We start from the raw sequence: 8,184 nt of genomic DNA, 5'->3' as shown, positions 1-8,184 counted from the left end.
GATTGGATAAAGACGTGAGTGGGCGGAGCCTACAGATACCTGGAAAGCTTGCATTGCCCTCTCTTTGATGCGAACGTGTCTGTCATTAACATTCACTCCCAAAGACCCATGAACTGACGTCTGTATCATGTTTGCTAAAGGATCCCTGTGTAAACCATGATGCCTGTGGAGTTTGCATAAATTATTCTGCACCATAATTTTTTTCCCCCTCATATTTTCGTCTGGGCCATTTGCTGCTGAGTTTAGTTTCTGACATTTTGTTTATTTCTTTAGCTGGTGACACTGTACAGTGCGTGCCCTTTCAAATCGTTTAATCTTTATCAGCTCTCTCTGTTTTAAACTCTTTGTTTTTTTCTCTGCCTCCCCTTCCCACACTTCATTTCTCTTCGCCTTGGCGTCTCGCCCTCTGCACTTTTCTCCTCCCTCTGCCTCTGTCTGTATATACTTTCTTGGTTGAGTTTTCAGAGGGCGGTGGGCTCTTGTTGGTCATTAATACTTGAATTAAATGGTGTGTGACTCTTCCTGGCCTGGCAAGGAGGCAGAGATGTATAGGCATAGCTGGTGCTGTTCCTACCAGACTTCCACAGAAACAGCAGTGTTGTGGCCTCGGATGTTGAACAGCCGTTGCCCTGTTCGCAGTATGTTAAGGCAAGAAGGCAGGGATCCATACGAGCAGGGAGGAAAAGACTCGCGGTGACATGTATGTTTGAAAAAAGAGGACAGGAAAGCTACCTGAGTGAATGTGGTCCTGTGCTGCCTGCCTCCTGCCGGAGCATCACTGGTTCAGGCCTGGGCTTGACTGCAGCCCTCAGAGACATCGTGGTTTCAGAGATTTACACTTAGCATAATTATGGAATCCAAAGACGACATATTTACCTGGACTTTGCATCTGAAGGAACCGTGGTCACGCTTGGCAGCAGGGGCCGTGGCAATTACTGGTGTTTCCCAATGAAAAATTGCAATAAATTTGCTTCCACCTTCAGTAAACTTTGACAAACTTTTGGGACAACAAATCAACTGACCGCTCCGCTTCCATCCGCAGGCCACCTAGGAGACGCAACCCCCCAACCCCCCCCCGAAGCCCAAGTCATCCCTTCCCCCCTCCTTTCCCCGTTAGGAGTCATTATGAAACAAAACCTCCTCTTGTTTTCAGCTCTCTCTCCTCCTCAATGTATTTCTACTGCCGGCTCTGTGTGTCACCCCCCGGTGTCTTGGAAAAAAAAAAAAAATCCCATCAGAGGAGAGCATCCCTCATATTAGCCGTCATCATTCCTGATCGAAATAGCATTCTGCATCAAAAACCAAATTAAATATAAACTCAAGTAGCGGCAGCACCACCCACGATATGCACACACACCGACCTCCTTCAGTAAACAGACAGGCTTTTAGCTGGGGCCCTGGTGGTCCGACCGTGGTCCCACCTCGCACCAGGTCTGTACTGGCATCCGTTTGAAATCCAAACCTGTCCAAGGAGAGGGTTGCTACACCCTTTTCAGTCCTGGCTCCGGACCAGAAACCATAAACGTGGCTCCTGACCTGAGGTGGACAAATGCAGACAGGAGCTTCTAAGATGGGAGGCGGGGGGTGTGTGGGGGGGGGGGTGTGTTTGACAGTGTGCAACTTTGTGCACATGTTATGTGATATATAAGGGATAAAGCATTAAAGGTGAGTGTGGAGATGAGCTGTGAGGGCACATATGTCTCATGTGGTGAAAAAAATACCAGAGCGCATCAGAGAGGAGTAATGTTCAGCGGCCTCCTCGGTCAGCTCAGTGGGACTATGAAAGAAGCCATTCAAGGCCACGGGTGGCGACAGGTCTGGCACGCGGTCCGAGAAAAACGAAAACGACGCTCGATTTGAGGACCGCAGAGCAAAAACAGGGAAGCCAAAAAAATTTTTCAGCAAACATTTTTAGTTTTTTTTCTAGAGCCCCCCTACTCGCTTCAGGGATCGGTGGGGGGGTGTGGAATGACCGAGTCAGCAACTTTTTTGCCCCACTTATTTTTTCCCCCTGCTGTTTTTTATGAACATGCCTATCCCCCTGTAAACAAAGACAAATAAAAGATCCAAATCTGAAGGAGAACGTCAAAATTCTTCAGTATCTGGTTCTCCAACTCACCCTGAGAGCAAAGCCTGAACTTAGCACTAAATCAGCAGCAATATGGCGCTTAAGGTGGACGTGTTTGTGCCATGCGTGTGTGGGCGTAGCTGTCTATGGTGTGTGTCCGCACATGGTGCTATGCTGCAGGATGGAGCCGCCGGCTGCACAGCCTTCCGCTCTGCCCTCATACTCAAGCACCATGCCCAGGAGACAAGAGGGAACAGTTGCCGTGGCAACGCCTTGTGGGAAGATGACATTTTTTTCCAAAAATTCCCACACATGGACTGCAAAAAGACGCACAACACAGCAAAGTAATTTCCTGTTCACGTCAATTAGATCTGTCGCAGTTTAAGATTGATGAAGGTCAAGAAGAAACAAAAGGAGCTGTAACAGTAGGCATTCAACCAGAGCCACCCGCCCCCCCCCGTAACTGACCTCCACACAAGAAGTTCTTTATAGAAGCCACTGATCGCTGTCAAACAGCCAAGTGTTTGTGGGTTTGCGCAGCAGAGAGGAGGGGGCCTTAGTACAACGTTAAAGGTGACAAGTTTTGTGCCTGACTTGTGTGTCATGTGACTCAGCTCTGAGACGTTCTTGTTTTAGGTCTGCGGAGAAACCACGGACAGATAAACCAGACTGTGGCTTCGTTTTAATCAGAAAAACCATTTCAAGCTGAAATATTCTGCGGTTATTTCTCTTGATTGCAAAATGTTTCCTTTTTTTTTTTTTCCCTAACTTTCAAAAAAAAAAAAAACAGCTGCACCAAACAGCAGCTGGACACTCATCAGATTTCCTCTTACGGGCTGCAATTTACAATAATTAAAAAAAAAAAAAAAAAAAAAACGTTTTAAGAGATCATTGGAGTGAATCTGATGGTGATCCAGCGCTGGAAAGTCCAGCATTGCATAATCTTAATCTGACATTTAGGGCTTCCAAGCTGCTCTCACAAGTTACAGTATGTTAATAATTTGTGTTCAATGGGGGCCCAGTGATGTAACAGTTTGAACCTTGTGCCTGTGTGGGTTCCCTCTGCGTGCTCTGGCCTCTTCCCAAATGAATAAAAACTTTGAATATGTCTGCTGGCCAGCCTTATAAAGTGGGATAGATAGTCAAGAAATGGATTGATGGAGTTTGCGAATCCCGTGAAGCAAATACGGACAGCGGAGCCAGGAGGACTGGTGGGGCTGGGCTCCAGACACTTTTGAAAATCAAACATTTGGAAGAACAAGAAAAAAAAAATAGCTCCGCCAAATATCCTACACAGCGTGATGCCAGACACTTGTGATTGGATATCACTTCCTGAGTTTATTTGCAAAAAAAAAAAAAAGAAAAAAAAAAAAGAAGTACACACGCTGATGTCATTGATGTCAGGGTGGGGTGGAGGTTGCGGATCCAGCCAGTTCCACATGAGTTCCGCATCCATGGAGAAAAAACATTCAAACATGAGCAAATACGCATCGGATTGTTGAATTTTACTTGATTTATATTTTGAAGTTGTCACAGCGATTTTGAACATTCGTAGAGGAGACCGATCTTTTGCAGTTGTGGCTTGTTACCCTTTGGCAGTGCGGACTGCAGATAGCCTCTGCACATTTAAATCATTGCTGAAGACTAACTGTTTTTCTCCCTGGCCTTTGGCTGAGCCCAGACACCTCTTTTAGGTCTCATATCTTTATCATATTTTGTTCTATCAGAATATGTCTTGATGTGTTGTTTCTTTTATGCTCTTATTTGCTTTACTGTATTCATTTTCTGCAAAGCGCTTTGGTATGCCTTTGGCTGTTTTAAAACGTGTTACATAAATAAAGTTGACGTTAAAATGAATCCCATTTTAACAGTAACTGATCCACGAACTGATTTACATCAGTCTAGTTTGAGCAATGAGGGAAGTGCAGCACCAAGTATTTCAGGATGAGGGATCCTGCAACGATTGCTTTTCACTTGCTTTTCTCCTTATTACTTGATGCGAAAAGAAAATGAACAGGAATATATGTTGTGATGTCTGTAAACTGGCCATCATGCAGCAGTGCTCGTGTTGTTAAATCTAGAGATTTTTCCACGAGGAAATATTATGGGAAACGTTCTCCACACACGAAAAATAGCTTCAATAATTTCACAACTCCCATTTTCATCAGGCCGGCAAAACAGGGCTCCATCCTTGTATTAATGTAGCATGAAATACATGACCCGTCTCTCCCGTGTATGTTTCATGCAGAGTCCAATGTTTTCTTTTGTGCAGGAAGCGGCAGAGCCCATTAAGAGCTTTCCCTTCACGCTGATGTGACTGCGCAGAAACAAATTCCCCTAATGATAATGACGACAACGATGCTGATGATGATAGCTTCACGTGTGAGGAGTCGGTCCTCCACAGCCAGATGAACTGAGGTCTGGTTTTTGTCAGCAGAATTTAAGAGAGAAAAAAAAAACTTCTCTTCAACTAATCAGTTTTTATGAATTCATTGCTTAATTGTTTTATAGTAAAACTTACAGCGCACCTGTTTCACTCTTACACCTCCACTATTTTCTCTTGTATGTTGAGGAAAAAAACAAAACAAAAAAAAAAAAAATTACAATAACATAAAACTAAATTAATGTCTTTACCAACTGTACCTTACAGCTGCCAGCAGTTAAAATGAAAACTTCATACTTTCCGAGTAATTCTTCTTTGGTTTGGAAGTAAAGCGATGTCGAGAATGATACCTGCTCTGACACGATTGAGTGCGACTTCACTTTGCTCTCATTTGCTGCTGAAAGCTGCTCTCTCGTCCAGCTGTGTGAAGGCTAAACAGGAGGCAGGTTAATGGAAAAGTGGCTGCACTGAAATAAAAAAGGTAAATTACGACACTTCATCACAGAATAATTGTTGGAACGCTCCAAACATCGCAGATTAACAAGCACTAACCTCATAAGCGTATACAAGGGACAATTTTTCCTTTAAACCGCATTTTCTCACCTTCCATGTGTCACCTGGGCAAACGTCATACCGCTCGCTCACCTCTGCACTTCGCACTTTCTTAATGGAGAAGGAGAGACCGATGGAAAGTGAGTGTTTTGGTTAAAGAGCGACACTGACAATGAAATTGGGTGTTTGAGAGTGATAAATTAGAAAAAGAGCGCAAACGATCCATTAAGGTGAACCATTTCTGTTTGGAAAGTTCTCCCTGGCAGCAAATTCATCCCAATCATCAGGCTCTAATGTAATCACTTTATGAGGCCGAGGCATATAATGAATATAGTGTACAGGCGTGGAGATCCAGTCCTGGCCCTTGGTCCTCCAGAGGAAAGTGTACATTTCTGTGGCATCCTGTATTTATTTAAAATACCCTCTGTCTGGTCTTATAATACAGACGCAGGCAAGTGGGCATAGAACCCCTTTTCTATTCCATCCATTTTCATGATGCGGTGTTGGATTAATGGCACTCTCCGTATGCTTTACAGAAACAAAGCAGTAAAAGTTGCTCTCGCTCTGCCTTCACTCAATTTGTCCTGAGTTTTAGGGAGGAACAAAAAAAGCACACAATTTCTTTCCATTTTTAAGTTAAGGTACACAATTTGTCTCCCATTTACCAGAGGGGCATGTTTAAGCTACATGAGCATTGAGCCTCGGCCAGGTTGTTGGTGCGCTTTCAAAAACTGTACACACATCTGAACAGATGCGGGAGTTTGGGTGTGAGGATGAAAGTGAGTGGGTTTGGATTTTATTCTTGTCAGGGGGTGAAAGCTGTCGAAAGAGCATTTACACCATCATGGGGTACTAACCCCCCCCCCCCCAGAGAAACCACACTGAAGAAATGTTATTAGTCTTAGCAGCTCTTTAAGGCACACTTTTTACACTGGTTTAAAAAAAAAAAAAACAACAAAAAGAAAACACTTTGCTTTTTTTAGTTCCACATATTGGGAAACACATTTATTCACTCTCTTGCTCAGATTTAGGTGAAAACACTGACACGGTTCTTATATCTATGTGTTAAATATGAAGCAGGAGCCAGGAGGCATTTAACTTCACAAAATCAGGAGCAGTTTACTGCTTTCTGCACAAACTGTAAAACACAACTACAGTGCGCTTCAGTTGAGTAATTACTTGATAGTAAGGACTTTATTTTTTAGAAAGTCTTGTAAATGAGAACCTCATTTAACCTCGTTTCTGCATCACAGAAGACTTAAAACTAGAGACTGATGCTGTAGACTGATTAGGAAAATGTTTACTGAACTTATAAATCCAGTGAGAAGTAGGGCCATCTCCCCATACGCTTCAATGCAATCAGACTTATTTTTACGACTAATGGAGTCACTGTTTAGGGTCATTAGATAAAATGCAAGTTGATATTTTCTCACAGATGTACAGTAGCCAGCAGAAAAGTTGTTTGGGATTGGGTTTTTCTCCTATCACATAATTCTGTGCTGACCACTCAAGAAAGAAACACAACAGAAAAAAAGATAAAGGTAAAATATTTGTTTTATGTTTTTTAAATGTGCGGGAATAACCCTCATATGCCATTCAGCCTAATATGCATTAATGTAACCCCATACAGAACAGAGCGGTGCTGAAGATAGGGTCGGGCAGAGTCTATGTTAAGGCATGCAGGATTTGTTTTAGCCGAAAGGTCATGACTACAGATGAGGCACGAGAGGATCAACAAACACAATGTTTCCTCTCTCGCCTGCTCCAGAACGGCTCGACCTCCACGGGCTCCAGCTCATGTAAAATTAGATTCCCCTCTGTCGTCACTTTCCTCAGCGTGCAGCGGCTGTGCATCCTAGCAGGTATATAAGCGAACCCTTAGTGTCACATTGCAAGCGTGTGATCACGTCCCCCCGCGTACGCGTCCCGCAACTGCAAGATTCAGGTGTTGCTCTGCCAACACCCACAAAGTGCTGGGCCAGATTGTCACTCATTTGGTTTGTTAATGCTTGTGTTAACACAGCTGCTGTCCAGGCCCAAAGTGGACTTAATTTATTTTGCACATTCAGCAAGCGTCCCAGCATTCCTTGCTGCAGACACAGAGATAAATATATATAGATTTAATCCTCTTTCACATACGGTGATGGCACGATGGGGTCATCACTTTTCTTCTCTTGTCCTACACGCAGATTTTAACATGTGGGTGAAAAGTTGTTGAGCTGCTGCCGATGGAGAAAGCAACTGTTGATGATGAATGTTTAGTTGTGCGGGTCAGCCGTATTTTATTAATACAACTGTCTCTACGGAGACGAGCTCACATCTGGCAGCAGATGTGAGCTCGTCTGCTAAGTCCTTAAGAAAAAAAAAAATAAAAAATACACTGACAGATGCAAAGTTGCAATTGCGACTCCAACACACACCTGACCTGTGGTGAAAATTCAGCAGCTTTCTGGTTTATAGATCTGTTTTTAGCACTCGGCATTTAGAACGTATTTCCCGTGCACTGTTACTTCTTCATGCTTTTATTTCCCTTTGTCTTAGTTTTGCAGACTTTGAACACAGCCCATGCCTACACAAAAACGCACGCACACTTTCCCCTTGTGTAGTGCATGTGTTTGCAATAATGATCTGTGCCTGTAAGGGCCAAATAACACATGGTGTTCTTCAATGAGGACCAAGTGAGTTATCGCACAGACACACAGTGAGCAGCTAGCGTGAGTCTGCGTGAATACCTCCCTACCTTACCTGCGGGTATGTCGAATCACTTTTCACGCAGCGGGTTCAGGGGGCGTGGCAGATCATGTGAAACCCATTGAGCCACGCTCTGCGGCCGGTGTTCACGTCGATTGGTGCTGACACCTGGCAAACGCTCCGGCATTTTCACGTATGGGAGAACATCGACATGCAACTTCCTCCTGCGGTTTGGGCGACTCCCCAAATGTCTTTCCATTACCTTTGACTGCCACACAGATGTTTTGGTGGATTTCGTGCTGTAGCTCCTGAAGGTTTGGGCTCAGTGGCCTTGTTGTGCTGCTGGTGGCTGTTTAGCTGGACTCTGAATGGATTTACAGAAGTGTTTATTTGAGATCAGATTGCCATCTGTCTGAGGTTAAGGAGCCTTAATAAGCCAGACCAATGGATGAAGACAGTGCGGTTCTGTGTGGAAGTCATGCCTGTGTGT

Source organism: Echeneis naucrates, chromosome 19 (genome assembly GCF_900963305.1).
Source record: "Echeneis naucrates chromosome 19, fEcheNa1.1, whole genome shotgun sequence".
Lineage (NCBI taxonomy): Eukaryota > Metazoa > Chordata > Actinopteri > Carangiformes > Echeneidae > Echeneis > Echeneis naucrates.
Note: the sequence above shows the minus strand (reverse complement) of the source record.